The sequence below is a fragment of the Macrobrachium nipponense genome, chromosome 1 (genome assembly GCF_015104395.2).
Source record: "Macrobrachium nipponense isolate FS-2020 chromosome 1, ASM1510439v2, whole genome shotgun sequence".
Taxonomy (NCBI): Eukaryota; Metazoa; Arthropoda; class Malacostraca; order Decapoda; family Palaemonidae; genus Macrobrachium; species Macrobrachium nipponense.
In genome coordinates this window covers 74,666,912-74,682,088 of record NC_087200.1, presented here as the reverse complement: position 1 = coordinate 74,682,088, position 15,177 = coordinate 74,666,912, and the positions used below count along the sequence as shown (strand labels likewise).

Genomic DNA, 15,177 nt, shown 5'->3' with positions numbered 1-15,177 from the left:
GCTTCCAAGATATTCTTCAGCGACATATTTCTCTGAAAAGAGAGAGACGTCGCCACTGCTCTCACTTCATGAGCTCTTACTCTCAGGAGTTTTAAAGAATCATCCGTGCAAGCCTTATGAGCGTCCGTAATTACGTTCCTGACAAAAAAGGCTAAAGCATTCTTAGACATAGGTCTTGATGGATCCTTCACTGAGCACCAAAGACCTTGTCTAGAAACCTCCCAACTGTTCCTTTTTCTGTAAGTAAAACTTTAACGCCCTTACTGGGCAAAGAGACCTCTCCGGTTCCCTGCCGACGAGACCCGATAATCCTTTTACCTCGAAGTTTCTCGGCAGGGATTCGAAGGATTTTCATTCTTCGCCAAGAATAATTCCTTGAAGGAACAGATGGCTGAATCTATATTGAACCCGACTTTGTCACTAAGGGCGTGCAGTTCACTAACTCTTTTTGCCGTCGCTAGTGACAAAAGGAATAAACATTTTCTCGTTATATCACGAAACGAGGCCAAATGTAGGGATCAAATCTCTCTGAGCCAAGAACTTCAGCACTACGTCTAGATTCCAGTTAGGGGGAGAAGTAATTCTAGACTTCTTGGTCTCAAACGACCTAATCAGATCATGCAGATCCTTATCGTTTCCCTTCCCCCCCAAATCTAGGCCTCTATTCCTAAAGACGGCCGATAGCATACTTCTATAGCCCTTTATCGTGGCTACGGAGAGCTGCGATTCTTCTCTCGAAATAACAGAAAATATGTTATTGTTATTATACAATTAAGTTTGTTCATACTTACCTGGCGATATATATATAGCTGTATTTTCTGACGTCCGACAGAAATTTCAAAACTCGCGGCACACACAGTGGGCGGCCAGGTGGTAGTACCCATTCCCGCCGCTGGGAGGCGGATATCAGGAACCGTTCCCATTTTCTATTCATATTTTTTTTATTAATGCCTCTGTCTCCTGAGGGGAGGAGGGTGGGCACTTTTAATTATATATATCTGCCAGGTAAGTATGAACAAACTTAATTGTATAATAACAATAACATTTTGTTCATGCCACTTACCTGACAGATATATATATAGCTGAATCCCACCTTCGGATGGTGGGAAGAGACAGAATAGGATTTTTTGGGAAACTTAAATTAAGTAGATGATATACATCTTGGTTCCTTACCTGTTTGCAAAGTAGACTATGTGATTACTGTCACGTAAGGCTGCTTTTGCTTAATCACAGAGTTGCCAGCCAGGTGGAGACCTGTAGTGCTGGTGCGCTCTGGATGATCTGTCAACGGGTGCGAGACCTCAGCGTGACAAGATCATCGAGGCCATACAAATGAGGGCAACGAAGCAACTGACCACCACCTGACCAACTATACACAAAAACCCCTTAAAACTAACTCAGGATGGGAGATCTTCACATAAGACTCACCACAACCTAAAAACACAACAACCTAACTTAAACCTAACTAAGGAATAGGGAAAGAGCTACTTCCGGACCCCAATACTGTGTCCGCAGAAACGTATGGCCCCAGTACATTACAATCGTCATAGATCGTTCTCACATCCCTTAGGTAATGTTGAGGCGAAGACGGAGTTACTCCTCCAAAAGGTTTGCAATCAAGGATGTCCTTGATTGACATGTTCTTTTGGAAGGCAAGAGAGGTTAGCGACGGCTCGTACTTCGTGCGCTTTTACTCGGAAGAGGCTCAAATCAGTCTTTCTGGAAAGATGAATGAGCCTCCCGAATGGTGTCCCCTTAGAAAGAAAGCCACAGCATTCTTCGATAAAGGTAACTCTGGCCTCTTCACAGAGCACCAGAGGTTACCTGAGGGACCTCTTACCTCTTTAGTTCTATGCCGTAGAACTTGAGAGCCCTGACCGGGCACAGGACTCTCTCTGGTTCTTGGCCCACCAGACTTGACATACCCTTGATCTCGAAAGTCTTCGGCCAAGGGTTCGAAGGATTTTCATTCTTCGCCAAGAAAGATGGGTCAACGAGCAGACAGCATTGTCCCCTTTGAATCCCATTAACTTGCTAAACGCTTGAATTTCACTAACTCTCTTAGCCGTCGCAAGAGAAGTTAGGAAAAGAGCCTTCCTTGTCAGGTTTCGAAGAGACGCTGTCTGAAGCGGTTCGAAAGTGCTCGACATAAGGAATTTCAGGACTACATCCAGATTCCATGATGGAGGTCTCATTTGAGGAACCTTCGAGGTCTCGAAAGACTTCAAAAGGTCATGAATATCCTTGTTGTCAGACAGGTCTAGGCCTCTGTGCCTAAAAACCGCTGACAACATGCTTTTATATCCCTTGATGGTAGGGACTGCTAATTTCTGAACATTTCTGAGAAATAGCAGAAAATCAGCTATCTGGTTCACAGAGGTCGAGGAAGAGGAAACTCCCTCCTTTTACACCATGCCCTGAAGGAAGCCCACTTCGACTGGTAAACAGCTCTTGTGGAAGCAACGTCTCGCATGTGCGATTGCACTCGCAGCTGCTTTCGAAAAACCTCTCGCTCTGGCCAACTTTTCGATAGTCTGAACGCAGTCAGACTCAGAGCGGAGAGGTTTTGGTGAAACCTTTCGAAGTGAGGCTGTTTGAGTAGATCTTTCCTCCAGGGCAATGTCCTTGGAAAGTCTACAAGGAAAGACATGACCTCTGTGAACCATTCTCTCGCTGGCCACATCGGAGCGATCAGGGTTAACCTTGTCCCTTCCGAGGCCGCAAACTTCCTCATGACTTCCCCCAGAATCTTGAATGGTGGGAAGGCGTATAAGTCTAGGCCCGTCCAATTCCAAAGCAAAGCGTCTACCGCGATTGCTTCTGGATCCAGGACCGGGGAGCAGTAAAGAGGAAGTCTCTTGTTCCTTGACGTTGCGAATAAGTCGACCAGTGGACGTCCCCACAGCGTCCACAGGTCTCGACAAACGTCCTCGTGCAAGGTCCATTCCGTCGGAAGGTCTTGGTCCCTGACGATCTGAAGAAGGAGTCCTGCCCTGACGTTTTGCACCCTCTGCAATGAATCTCGTCAGGATAGTCACCTTTTTTCTTTTTGCCCACAGCAGAATCTCTCTCGCTAGGGAGTACAACGTTCTGGAGTGTGTTCCTCCCTGGTTTTTTAAATAAGCGAGTGCTGTGGTATTGTCCGAGTTTATCTGAACAATCTTGTTTTCCAAACCTCCTTTTCGAAGAACTGCAGGGACAGAAAAAAAACTGCTGCCAGTTCTTTGACATTTATATGCCAGGCTACCTGTTCCCCTCTCCAGGAGCCTGAACACTTCCTTCCCCCCTTCCTAGTGTTGCTCCCCATCCTGTGATGGAAGCGTCTGAAAACAACACTAGGTCGGGGCTCAAAAGACTTAGGGACACGCCCTCTTGAAGCTTCTGAGGGTCCAACCACCATCTTAGGTGGTTCTTGATTGGAATCGATATTCCTCAATACTGCATTGAGATCGTCTTTGGCCTTCCACTCGTCTGCCAAGAAGAATTGGAGAGGCCTGATGTGCAGTCTTCCCAAGGAAACAAACCTTTCCAGCGAGGAAATGGTCCCCAGCAGACTCATCCATTCCCTCGCCGAGCAAGTCTCTTTCCTTAGAAAGGCTGAGATCTTTTTCTAAGCCTAGCCGCTGACGTTCCTGGGACGGAAACGCTCGAAAAAGCCACTTGAATCCATCTGAATCCCCAGATACACGATGGACTGTGTTGGGGTCATTCCAGATGCGACTTTTCGAGGTTGACCAGAAGTCCCAGGGACTTCGCTAAGGCTAAAGTGAACTGCAAGTCCTTCAGACACTTCTCCCTCGACGACGCTCTGATCAGCCAGTCGTCGAGGTATAGGGAAACTCTTATTCCCGAAGAGTGTAGCCACCTCGCTACGTTCTTCATCACCACTGTGAACACCATCGGAGCCGTGGTCAGTCCGTCAAGCACATAGCTCTGAACTGCCATACTTTGTTGTTCAAGACAATCTTAGATACTTTCTTGAAAGAGGGTGGATCGGGATGTGAAAGTACTCGTCCTGCAAGTCCAAGGATACCATCCAGTCGCCCGGTCTCAACGCTCCCAGAACAGAATGAGGCGTCTCCATCGTGAATTTGATCTTTTCCACGAAAAGATTGAGCCTGCTTACATCTAGAACTGGACGCCAACCTGACGACTGCTTTGGTACTAGGAAGATTCTGTTGTAAAAAAAAAACCTGGAGACCCCAGGTCCGCGACTTGTTCCACCGCTCTTTGTTCGATCATCTGCTGAAGGAGATCGAACAAGACTTTCTTCTTTTCTCCTTGGTAGGATGGAGAAAGGTCTCTGGGAGTCGTAGAAAGAGGAGGAAGATCTAAAAAGGGGATCTTGTACCCCTGCTCCACGATCTTGAGGGACCAAGAGTCCGTGTCTCTCTCTCTCCACGCTCCCGCAAAATACTTCAGTCTGGCTCCGACTGGTGTCTGAAGGACATGCTTTTCACTTGGAAGGCTTTGGCTTAAAGGAAGCTCTTCCTCGTGAAAACCCTCTCCCTCGAGGAGCTGCTCTCGAGGGGGGAGCCCCACGAAAGGGCTTTACTTTCTTCGGCGGACGAACTGCAGCCGAAGAGGTTGAAGGTACGGCTGACCTTCTTGTAGACTGGGCCAAAAGGTCCTGAGTAGCCTTCTCTTGTAAGCTGTTCGTCAGGTCCTTTACCAAAGTCTGGGGGAAGAGATGGTTCGAAAGAGGCGAAAACAACAAATCCGCTTTCTGAGCTGGCGTCACCGAACGAGCTGTGAAGTTTGCACAGCAAAGCTCTCATTTTTTAATAAAGCTGTTCCAGTGAGATACGAGCTCCTCCGAACCATCCCTGACGGCTTTGTCCATACATGCTAACACGCTGGACAGCTCCCCCAGACTAAGAGATTCTGGGCTTCTCGCTTGCATATCCAGAACTCCCAAACACCAGTCAAGGAAGTTGAAGACTTCCAGCGTCCTGAGCAGACCCTTCAAATGATGGTCAGTCTCCGACGCGGTCCAAGTTACCTTGGCAGAGGGTAAAAGCGACCTCCTCTGCAAATCCACAAGGCTTGAGAAATCTCCCTGAGCCGAAGAAGGGATACGAACTCCCACTTCATCTTTGGTTCTATACCAAATGCCCCCTTTTCCACTAAGTCTAGTTGGAGGCAAGGCGAAGGTCGTCTTACCTTGGTCTCTCCTTCGTATCATCCAATCCTGGAGCTTTTTAAAAGCACGTTTTGTTGATAGAGAAGTTTTCATCTCTACAAACTCCGGGGTTTTCCCAGTTTTAGATGAAGAAAACTGCGAAGGAGGAGACTTGGGAGCTGCGGGCTGGAATTTGTCTTCAAACGAAGAACGCAAGAGTCGTACGAGGACTTTATAGTCCGAGATAGAAGCTTGTAGCATTGGTAGCAGGTTTCTCTTCAGCCGATTCAGTTCGAACTACTTAGCTCTCCTTCTTCTCTAAACGGAAGAGGAGACCGTCTGTCAGGAGAAGGCGTCCTAATGACGGGTCTTGGTTTATCAAAGGACCCCTATCCTTGCTAGATGCAGCCTTATTACGGCTGTCTTCTTTATGACGCTTACTGCTCGTTGAAGGTAGAGCGTCCTGAGGAGGACGAGCGTCCTCAGCGCCTTCCGCAGCAGTCTCACCTGCTCGAGAAGCGTCCTTACATTTCTTCGCTGGCATACGTGCCTGTGCACGTAAACTAGCGTCTGGGGGTAAGACTTCTTGATCAGAATCCCCAAAAACGTCTTGAAAGGAGGTCTGAACGTCCTGGCGAGCTTCCTGCGAGCTTCCTGCCAAGCGTCCTGTCTAGCGTCCTGGTGAGCGTCCTGCCGAGCGTCCTGTCTAGCGTCCTGGCGAGCGTCCTGACGAACGTCTTGGCCTAGCGTCCTGCCAAGCGTCCTTACGAACGTCCTCTTAGCGTCCTGCCAAGCGTCCTGACGAGCGTCTTGACAAGTGTCCTGACAGGCGTCTTGCCGAACGTCCTGCCGAACGTCCTGCCGAACGTCCTCGTACAGAGCGTCCTCCTCAAAAGCGTCCTGACGTAACGTCCTTCTAGCGGACGGACGAGATCGGCGAATCGCCGAAGGAGAAGCGATCGGCGAACGAGACGAAGTAGGAGAAGGCGAAGGAGACTGCTTAGTCCTCTTGACAGGCAGTCTAAGGTCCTTCCTCCGCTTAGGCTCGACTGCTGCTGGGCGAGTTCCTCTGATCCATAAGCGAGGATAGCTGGTCCTGAAGGGACAAAAGAATGTTCTTCGTCGGGGAAGAATGAGCAGAGGAAGCAGGACTGATCCTGTGAGAAGACGAGGGGCGAGGGGACGCCTCCTTCCTTCTCACAGGTACAGCTACCTGTTTCTCAGGTATACGCTCCGTGGCACGCAACCTAGCGTCCTCATCGGAGGAGATCCTACCTCTCTTCTGAGGCGGAAAGACATCATAAGCGTCTTTCCGACGAAAAGCGGCGAAAGAGGACGTGAAGCGTCCTCCGCAAGAAACGTCCTTTTTAACGGACGAGAGTCTCTCCGAGCGCTCCACCCCTTGCGCGGGAGGACGATTCGGAGGACGAAAAGCACTCTTTCAGGACGCGACGAATCGGTGCAACGGTCCTTGGCAGCCTGGGTCTTTGCTACAGGGTCTGCCGAAGGGACGCCAGATCGGTGGGAAGCCCCCGTAACCCTCTTGCGGCTTTCGACATACCTCCTCCCTTGGGTCTTGGGAGTCTGATAGAGGTCTAGGCCTAGAGGCATTATGGGGCCGATCTGACGCCCCCTCCACAACACTGGGGGCACGATCACACACTTGCACCGAGCCAGTTTCTAAGGCTTTCACTTTGGTCTCCAGAGTGCGAAGAGACTCCAAAATCATAGAGAGAGCATTCGCTTCTCCCGACACAGAATCAGAGCCCGAAGGCAACACAGGTTTAGGGGTTGTAAACACTACAGGTGTTAGTGCAGGAGAGATGTTAGTCTTACCTTTGGAAGAACCACTCCTTGAGGAAGACCTCCTGATCCTATCGCGCTCCAATTTAAGGCGATAGGACTCATATACTCTCCATTCATCATCAGTCAATTTCTCACATTCATTGCACCGATGATCAATCAAACAATTAAGCCCCCTACAAACTCATACATACTGTGTTGGGGGTCTACCGATGCTTTCGGTAGCCTCACCTTACAATCAGCCCTCACACACACTCTGAAACTCACAACACTTGATCCAGACATATCTTATAGAGAAAAGTCAATCCAAAATCAAAAAACGGTCACTATCGCGCATGCCAATTCAACAATCCAATTCAATACCAAAAAATCAATCAGATACTTAAAAGCGAGTCAATTTCCAAAAAATCCTGAGCAGAGGTCTGTAAACAGATGTTTACCGACCGGCGACAGAAAAAAATATGAATAGAAAATGGGAACGGTTCCTGATATCCGCCTCCCAGCGGCGGGAATGGGTACTACCACCTGGCCAGCCCCCACTGCGTGTGCCGCGAGTTTTGAAATTTCTGTCGGAACAAGTCAGAAAATACAGCTATATATATATCTGTCAGGTAAGTGGCATGAACAAACAGCTATTTCTGTTACAGAGGTACTGGAGGAGGACAACTTCTTTGACTTACACCACCTTCTAAAAACTTCCCACTTGGATTGGTAAACCCGGATAGTGGAAGTTTTTTCTCCGGGCTCTAGCGATCGAGCTTGCTGCTTTGCTAGAAAAGCCTCTCGCTCTGACAAGTCTTTCGATAGTCGAAAGGCAGTCAGAGCGAGAGCGGGGAGGTTTTGATATGAAACCTCTCGAAGTGTGGTTGTCTGAGAAGATCCCTCCTTTGTGGAAGGGATCTGGGGAAGTCTACTATCCACTCCAGTACCTCTGGGAAACCACTCTTGAGCTGGCCAAAAGGGGGCTATCAGGGTCATTCTTGTCCCCTTTGAAGTCAGAAACTTCCTGAGCACTTGACCCCAGAATCTTGAATGGGGGAAATGCGTAAACGTCTACCTGAGACCAATCTAGCAGGAAGCGTCTACTGCTAGAGCTCTGGGATCTTCTACTACTGAACAGAAGACTTCCAGTCTCTTCGAGAGAACGTGGCAAGAGGTCGACATGAGGAGTTCCCCAAAGAGACCAGAGCTTGAGGGCAAACGTCTGAGTGGAGGGTCCACCTCGGTATGAAGGACCTGGTTCCTCCTGCTCAGCCTGTCCGCTCTTACGTTCCTTACTCCCTGAACGAACCTCGTCAAGAGAGAGATGTTCCTTTGCGATGTCCACAACAGCAGTTCTCTTGCGAGTTCGTAAAGGGCATACGAGTGAGTACCATCCTTGCTTCCGAATGTATTGCCAGAGCGGTTGTATTGTCCGCATTCACTTGTACTATTTTGTTGCATACTAACGGTTCGAAGCTCTTTAGAGCTAGGTGTACAGCCAATAGTTCTTTGCAGTTTATGTGCCAGGACACTTGAAGAGCATTCCAAGTGCCTGACACTTCTCTCTTTCCCAAAAAACGTTGCTCCCCACCTTTTTAACCGACGCGTCGGAAAACAATACAAGGTTTTGGGCTCTGTATTTCCAGGGAAGTACCCTTGTTTTCCCTCAGTGGGAGTAACCACCATTCTAGATGTCGTTTTATCAGATCTGGAATGCGAAAACTGTCCGAGAGGAGTCCTGTCTTCATGTTCCACGAACTTCTGAGGAAGAACTGAAGAGGACGGAGATGAAGTCTTCCTAGATGAAAGAACTGTTCGAGCGAGGAAAGGGTCCCTAACAGGCTCAACCATTCCCTCGCCGAAGTCCGTTCCTTCCTTAGGAAGAGAGAGACTTTTTCTAAACCTCTCGCTAGTCTCTCTTGAGAAGGAAATACTCGAAAACCCCGAGAATCCATCCGAATCCCCAGATAGACAAGTTCTGGCTGGGGATCAGTTTGGGACTTCTCGAGGTTCACGAGTAATCCTAATGTCTTTATCAGGTTTAGTGTCACAGTCAGGTCCTCCAAACACTGTTTCTCCGACTTTGCTCTGATAAGCCAGTCGTCTAGGTATAGAGATATACTGATTCCTTTCAGATGAAGCCATCTCGCCACATTTTTTCAAAAGTTCTTGTGAAAAACCTAGGCGCCGTAGACAGGCCGAAACACAAGGCTCTGAATTGGAAGATCCTTCCCCCCGTCATGAAACGGAGGTACTTCTTCGACGGAAGGATGGATCGGGACGTGAAAATAGGCGTCCTGGAGATCCAGAGACACCATCCAATCCCCTTGGCGAAGAGCCGCCAGGACTGAAGCAGAGGTTTCCATGGAGAACTTCGTTTTTGAACAAACTTGTTCAGAGCGCTGACATCCAGAACTGGTCTCCAGCCCCCCGAGGCTTTCGCAACCAGAAAAGACGATTGTAAAACCCCGGGGAGCTTTGATCCAGCACAAGTTCTATAGCTCTCTTGTCCCACATCTGATCCACCATTTGTTGAAGAGTATCTTTCAACACAGGGTCCTTGTAATTGGCGGACAATTTCCCTCGGAGTTTTGGACGTCAGGGGAGGATTGTCCAGGAAGGAATGAGATATCCCTTCTGAAGAACCGACATCGACCAAGCGTCTGTGTCGATGCGAGTCCAGGCTTCCGCAAATCCCCGGAGCCTGGACACCTACTGGTGTTTGGAGGAGCGCCACTTCACTTTCCCCTTTTAAAGGGGCGGAACGAGGCTCGACCTCTCTTCTCGGTCGTTTTCCTTTTAGCGGTAACTCTAGTGGGAGGGCCTCCTCGAAAGGGCCGAACAGGAGTAGACCCCCCTTTCTTTTCTCCCAGCCATCACTGGTCTCTTCTTCCTGGACGATTGCAGGAGAAGATCCTGAGTCGCTTTCTCCGTCAGAGATCGGGAAATATCCCTCACCAACTGTGACGGGAACAGAAAATCAGATCTAGGGGCGAATAACAAAGCTGCTCTTTGCGAATGTGATACTGCTTTCGTCAAGAAAGCGCTAAAAACAGATCTCTTCTTCAAGAGACCTGCTCCAATAAGGAAGAAACTTCCCCTGAGCCGTCTTGCACCGCCTTGTCAATACATGACAAAATTGCCAGGAGTACATCCGGTTCTAGCCCTTCAGGGGCATGAGCCTTCTTGGACATCACCCCAAGGGACCAATCTAGGAAGTTAAAGACTTCTAGAATGTGAAAAAGTCCCTTGAGGAGATGATCCAACTCTGAAAGACCCCAAGTAATCTTAGCCGTGTGAAGGCTATGTCTCCTGGATGCATCTACCAGACTGGAAAAGTCAGCTTCAGCTGAAGCTGGAAGAGTGAGACCCATATTCTCCCCAGTCTGGTACCAAATCCCTCTTCTTTGCCCATAAGTCTAGCGGGAGGCATGCAAAACACTGTCCTTACTAGCTCTTTCTTAGTTAGCATCCAGCTATCCAGCGATTGCAGAGCTCTCTTCATAGAAATCGTCAGTCTCATCTTCAAAGAAAGCCGACGATTTCGGTGTCTTCGAGCATGAAAAAGTGAACGAGGCAAAGGAGGAGCGGCAGGGATCAATGCATCTCCGTATTCCTGGAGAAGGAGAGCTGTCAAAACTTTGTAGTTCGACAGTCCTTCTTTACCGTGAGACTCGTCCTCTGAGTCCTCTTCCAAAATCGGATCAGAAGGAGAGGCCACTTCCCGTTCCGGGTCTTCCTGTTCAAAAACTCTCTCTACGGGAGACAAACTCCTAATAGGAGAGGGGCTAAGAGAGTGTAAAGAGCTCCTATGCTTGGCTGGCTCTTCGCGCTTGGCTGGCGCCTCGCGCCTGGCTGGCGCCTCGCGCCTGGCTGGCGCCTCGCGCTTGGCTGGCGTCTCGCGCCTGGCTGACTCCTCGCGCCTGGCAGGATCCTCGCGCTTGGCTGGCGTCTCGCGCCTGACTGACTCCTCGCGCTTGGCTGGCGCCTCGCGCCTGACTGGTGTCTCGCGCCTCTCAAAACTCTCGCGCCTTGACTGACGCCTCGCGCCTGGTTGAAGTCTCTGCGTCTTCCTGGTGCCACATCCTTGCATGACAGATGCTTGCTGGAGCCTCGCGCTTGGCTGAATCCTCACGAACCCTTGGTTGTTACCTAGCGCTCGGCTGAAGCTGCTGGTCTGGCAGACGTATCCCATCTGGGAGAATCCTCTCGTCTGTAATGCGTTTCTCGCTTGTCTGACTCTCTAATCCTAGAGGACGCTTCTCGTCTGTAGGACGCCTCGCGCTTGGCTGGCGCGACGCGCTTGTCTGGCGAATCAAAATCGTCCAACGAGTCTCTATCTGAGTTCTCAAAAGACTCACATCTCACAGGAGCCTCACTCCTGGCGGGAAGAAGGAAGACGAGTCTTCTTGACCGGCAGTCTCACGTCTTCTTACGAGAGGAGGATCCTTCGAAAGGACTCCATACTAAGGCGGATAGCTGTTCCTGCACCGCCAAAATGATCTTGGAAGCCTCTCCTGCGTCTTCTTGAACGGGAGAGGGAGACCTCGAAGGCGTATTGCCCACATCATGGACGTCAAAACCCTCTTCGCCTTCTTGATAGAAGGAGGCGCTTCTTCCGAAAAGCGTTCTGGGCTTGAATCCAACACAGGATCTCTCCAGTGCCTTTTCAGGGGCCTGGACAAGTCCGAATCCTTCCACCCTCGTTTAGGAGAGGGAGAAGCGGACGAAGAGAAGCACTCTCTGAGGACGCTTTTTCGATAGCGGTCCTGAGCAGACTGTCTATATACAGCACCTGCTGAAGGGACGCCTGACCGGGGGGAATTCTCCACAACCTCCGTACGGCTTTCGACTTTCCTTCTCCTCTGGGCTTGGGAGCTTGGAAGAGGTCTAGGCCTGGGAGCGTCGCAGAGGACGGTCAGACGCCCCTCCACAACACTGGGACACTCACTTCACTAAAATCACTTTCAAAGTCCTTACCTTTCATGGTAGCCATTTTGGATCTCATCCTGTGAAGAGTAGCCTTCAGTTCAGCAATTTCCGAGGCCGATCTGAATGTAAGGCCAGTGATGGTCCTGATACAGAATCATAATTAAGAGAAGAGTTAGAATTATCCAAAGCTCAATAGGCCTTGTACTACTACCCGCAATCTTAGATGCAGCCCTTCTGACTCTATCCCTTTCTAACTTCTTCAAGTAAGAAGTTAGAGTCTTCCATTCCTCAACATTCAACCTTTCACACTCATGACAGGTGTTAGAAATAGAACAATCAAAACCCCTACATTTGCGACATACAGTGTGAGGATCAACCGAAGCTTTCGGTATCCTCACCTTGCAGCCTACATTCACACACATTCTCACACAAACACTTGAATCAGACATTCTGAAGAAAAATCAAAAGCAAGTCCAAATCCAGTCCACAGTAGCGAATGCCAAAACAACGATCCAGGTACGTCACCAAAAGTCCACAAAAAGATGATCAATTGTCTAGAAAAGCAAATTCCAGTCAAGAGGTGGCAGCAACGATGTTGATACCACCGGCGACAGAAAATATATGAGTAGAAAACGGGAATGGTTCCATCAGTCCTGCCGCCCAGGGCAGGACGTAGATCACCTGACCTACCTGTAGCGAGTTGGCGCGAAATTTGAATTTCTGTCGGGGACGACGGAGTCTTAGCTATGTATATATCTGACAGGTAAGTTCATTGTATGAAATTAATAAATTACATATTATTAGTTAATTAAATTAACTTTATTAGGCCAAAATTAATTTCAGTTGTCACTGTAATTTGATAATACAACTGGTAATTCTTTTGTAACTGTAATTGACATAAGCACAATGTAATTACTGACGGCCATTAGTCTGTTAAACGTATGAAGACGTCATACAACGAATTCCTTATAGTATCTGACATCTAATTATATGCCACAAGATACCAGTATTGACTATGTTAAATGTCCAACATAGTTGAAAACAAGTTTCCTTCAAGAAAATACGTCTCCTTCAAGACGACAAACCTGGCCTAAGTAAGGAAGAGTTGTTACGTTAGTTACGCTAGCCAATCAGGACAAGAATGATTCGAGAGCGTGAATGACTGCCGAGTTAGTATTTATACTACGCTAATATGATGATACATACAATACAATTAATGCTTTAGTTGGACAGAATCTGATCTTCATTCTGTTCGATTACATTCATATTGAATTATACTAAGATCGGATTCTCGTTCGTTTCAATTACACCTGTACTGAATTATCCGTAGTCAGAATGCCTGAGCCTAAAGCGTTAGCCACTATAAAAATCACTCTACCGTTATGTAGTACAGCGAATACTTTTGGCTAGGTTAGGCTACTGTACATTCATACGATATATCATCGTGAACACTAGGCTAGCCGTAGTTAATTTACTAGATTTTCTCTACATAACGATATGCGTTGAACAGAGAATTAGTTGATATTAAAAATACGCTATCATATAAGTAGAGGAAAGTAACAAAGACGAAGGATCAGTATTCAACCCTTCAGAACCCGACAGACCCGAAACCAGATCTGAACGGCCAACCATGGCCTAAAAGATTCTGCACAAGGAACTCGAAGCAAGAAACACCCAGAGGCTAAGGACACTGTCCCTCTATAAACTACTACTTATAATAGAAAACCGACCGGAAGAAGCCTGCACTTCTCTTCCTAAACACTATTTAGCCTATTATCCCTACTCGTCTGTATCTGACCTAAATTTTCATCATCCTGAGAACTTACAAATCGAGGGGAGGGGAAATCTGCTGCCAACACTGCCTGCTCCGCGCCGGGGGGGCCGGCAGAACCTACCCACTCGGAGGCTTGCGGTTCTCCATTACCCCCAGCACCCGTTAGGGCTGGTTCTGGAACAGGCAGGGGGGCTGAAAAAGAACGATTAGATTCACTATACTACTAGTACCATTATCTCTATTTTGGTTAAATTATTCGTCAGGCTAGAAATATGTTTAAAATACTAGTTGATAACCTGTCCACTAATTCTGGAATAACTAACTAATGTTTCGTTGTCTCCTGACCAAGACAAACATCTCTGAATAGTATTGCACTAAACCTTCCTACACGAAATAACTAAAAAGAACGTCGATCATGAATGCGGGTACCTCATCCATATGCTTGAAGGGCGTGCAGAGCCGATGAGCACCAACATATCCAGCAGTAGAAGGCTCGATCGTCGAACTGTAGATGAAGTAGAAGCAGAGGCATTTGCAGTCGGCGACAACGTTATTTTAGAGCCGATGAGCACCAACATATCCAGCAGTAGAAGGCTAGATCGTCGAGGCGTTTGTAGAAGGCGATGACGTTTATTTCCTAACTTATCCATAGCCAGTACAAAGTAGCTATCCAAAAGTGAAACGGGAAATTCGTAGTTTGTAACCAAGATGCGAAAACTGTGTGGGGTCGGGCTAAATGACCAAAAGTTCGCCTGATGTGGGACTGATCCGCACAGCATGACGAACAAAAAACAATTGAGGAATGAGGAGACAGGCCACTGGTGGCAGGTAGTTGCGGCAGCGTTGCCAACGGTAACACAGGTAACTAATTTGACTAGATTTTACCTGCAGCGTTGGTAACACTGACAGTTAAAATTACCCACTTAGTGGGTAAATATGTGGGGATATAGTTCGGGTTGGTCGGTGACCAGGGCTAATTCAGGTGTTCAGGGAGTGTATTGCAATATTTCTGTTATGCAATGATTCTTGACTGGCTCGAACTGATTACTGGTTGACAGTGGAAATATGAATTTGGGTGATATCACTCCCTTATGATACGCCCACTTACGCAAATTCAGTCTTAAATTTCACGGTTGGGATATGAATCAAAGATTTGAGGTAATAGGTTGAAGTGAAACAGGTGGAGTTAGTATTGTGGGTAGAGGTAGAGGTAGAGGGGGGAAGGGGTGGTTGGGGTCTGTCGTCTCCCTACTTACCCAGATGGTGATTTTACAGGTGTTCTGGTTGCTTGCGACCAACTTTCTTATTTTTTATATAGCGAGTCTGTTTCCCAGGTGCAAGGAGAGGTCCTGGTGTCGGTCCTGAAGGTTCTATCTTTGCCTAAATAACAGACAGTGGCCCTGCATTGTAAGCCTTGCAATGCCCGGAACTAGGCCTAGTCACCTGAAGGTAGCAGCAGAGGTTAGAGCCTTTCTCGAAGATGGTGTTTCATGCTCAGTCCTAGAAGCTAGAATCAGAACTACCAACCACCCCCAACTTCTCCATTGAATCTAGGTGCATTCAT

General features: G+C 48.1%; 1 long non-coding RNA gene across 1 annotated transcript in view; it reads right to left on the bottom strand.

Moving 5' to 3' along the window:
• Positions 1 to 15,177, bottom strand: part of LOC135220213 (uncharacterized) — a 169,920-nt gene that overhangs the window by 153,613 nt on the left and 1,130 nt on the right. The gene's annotated exons all lie outside the window — the stretch shown is intronic.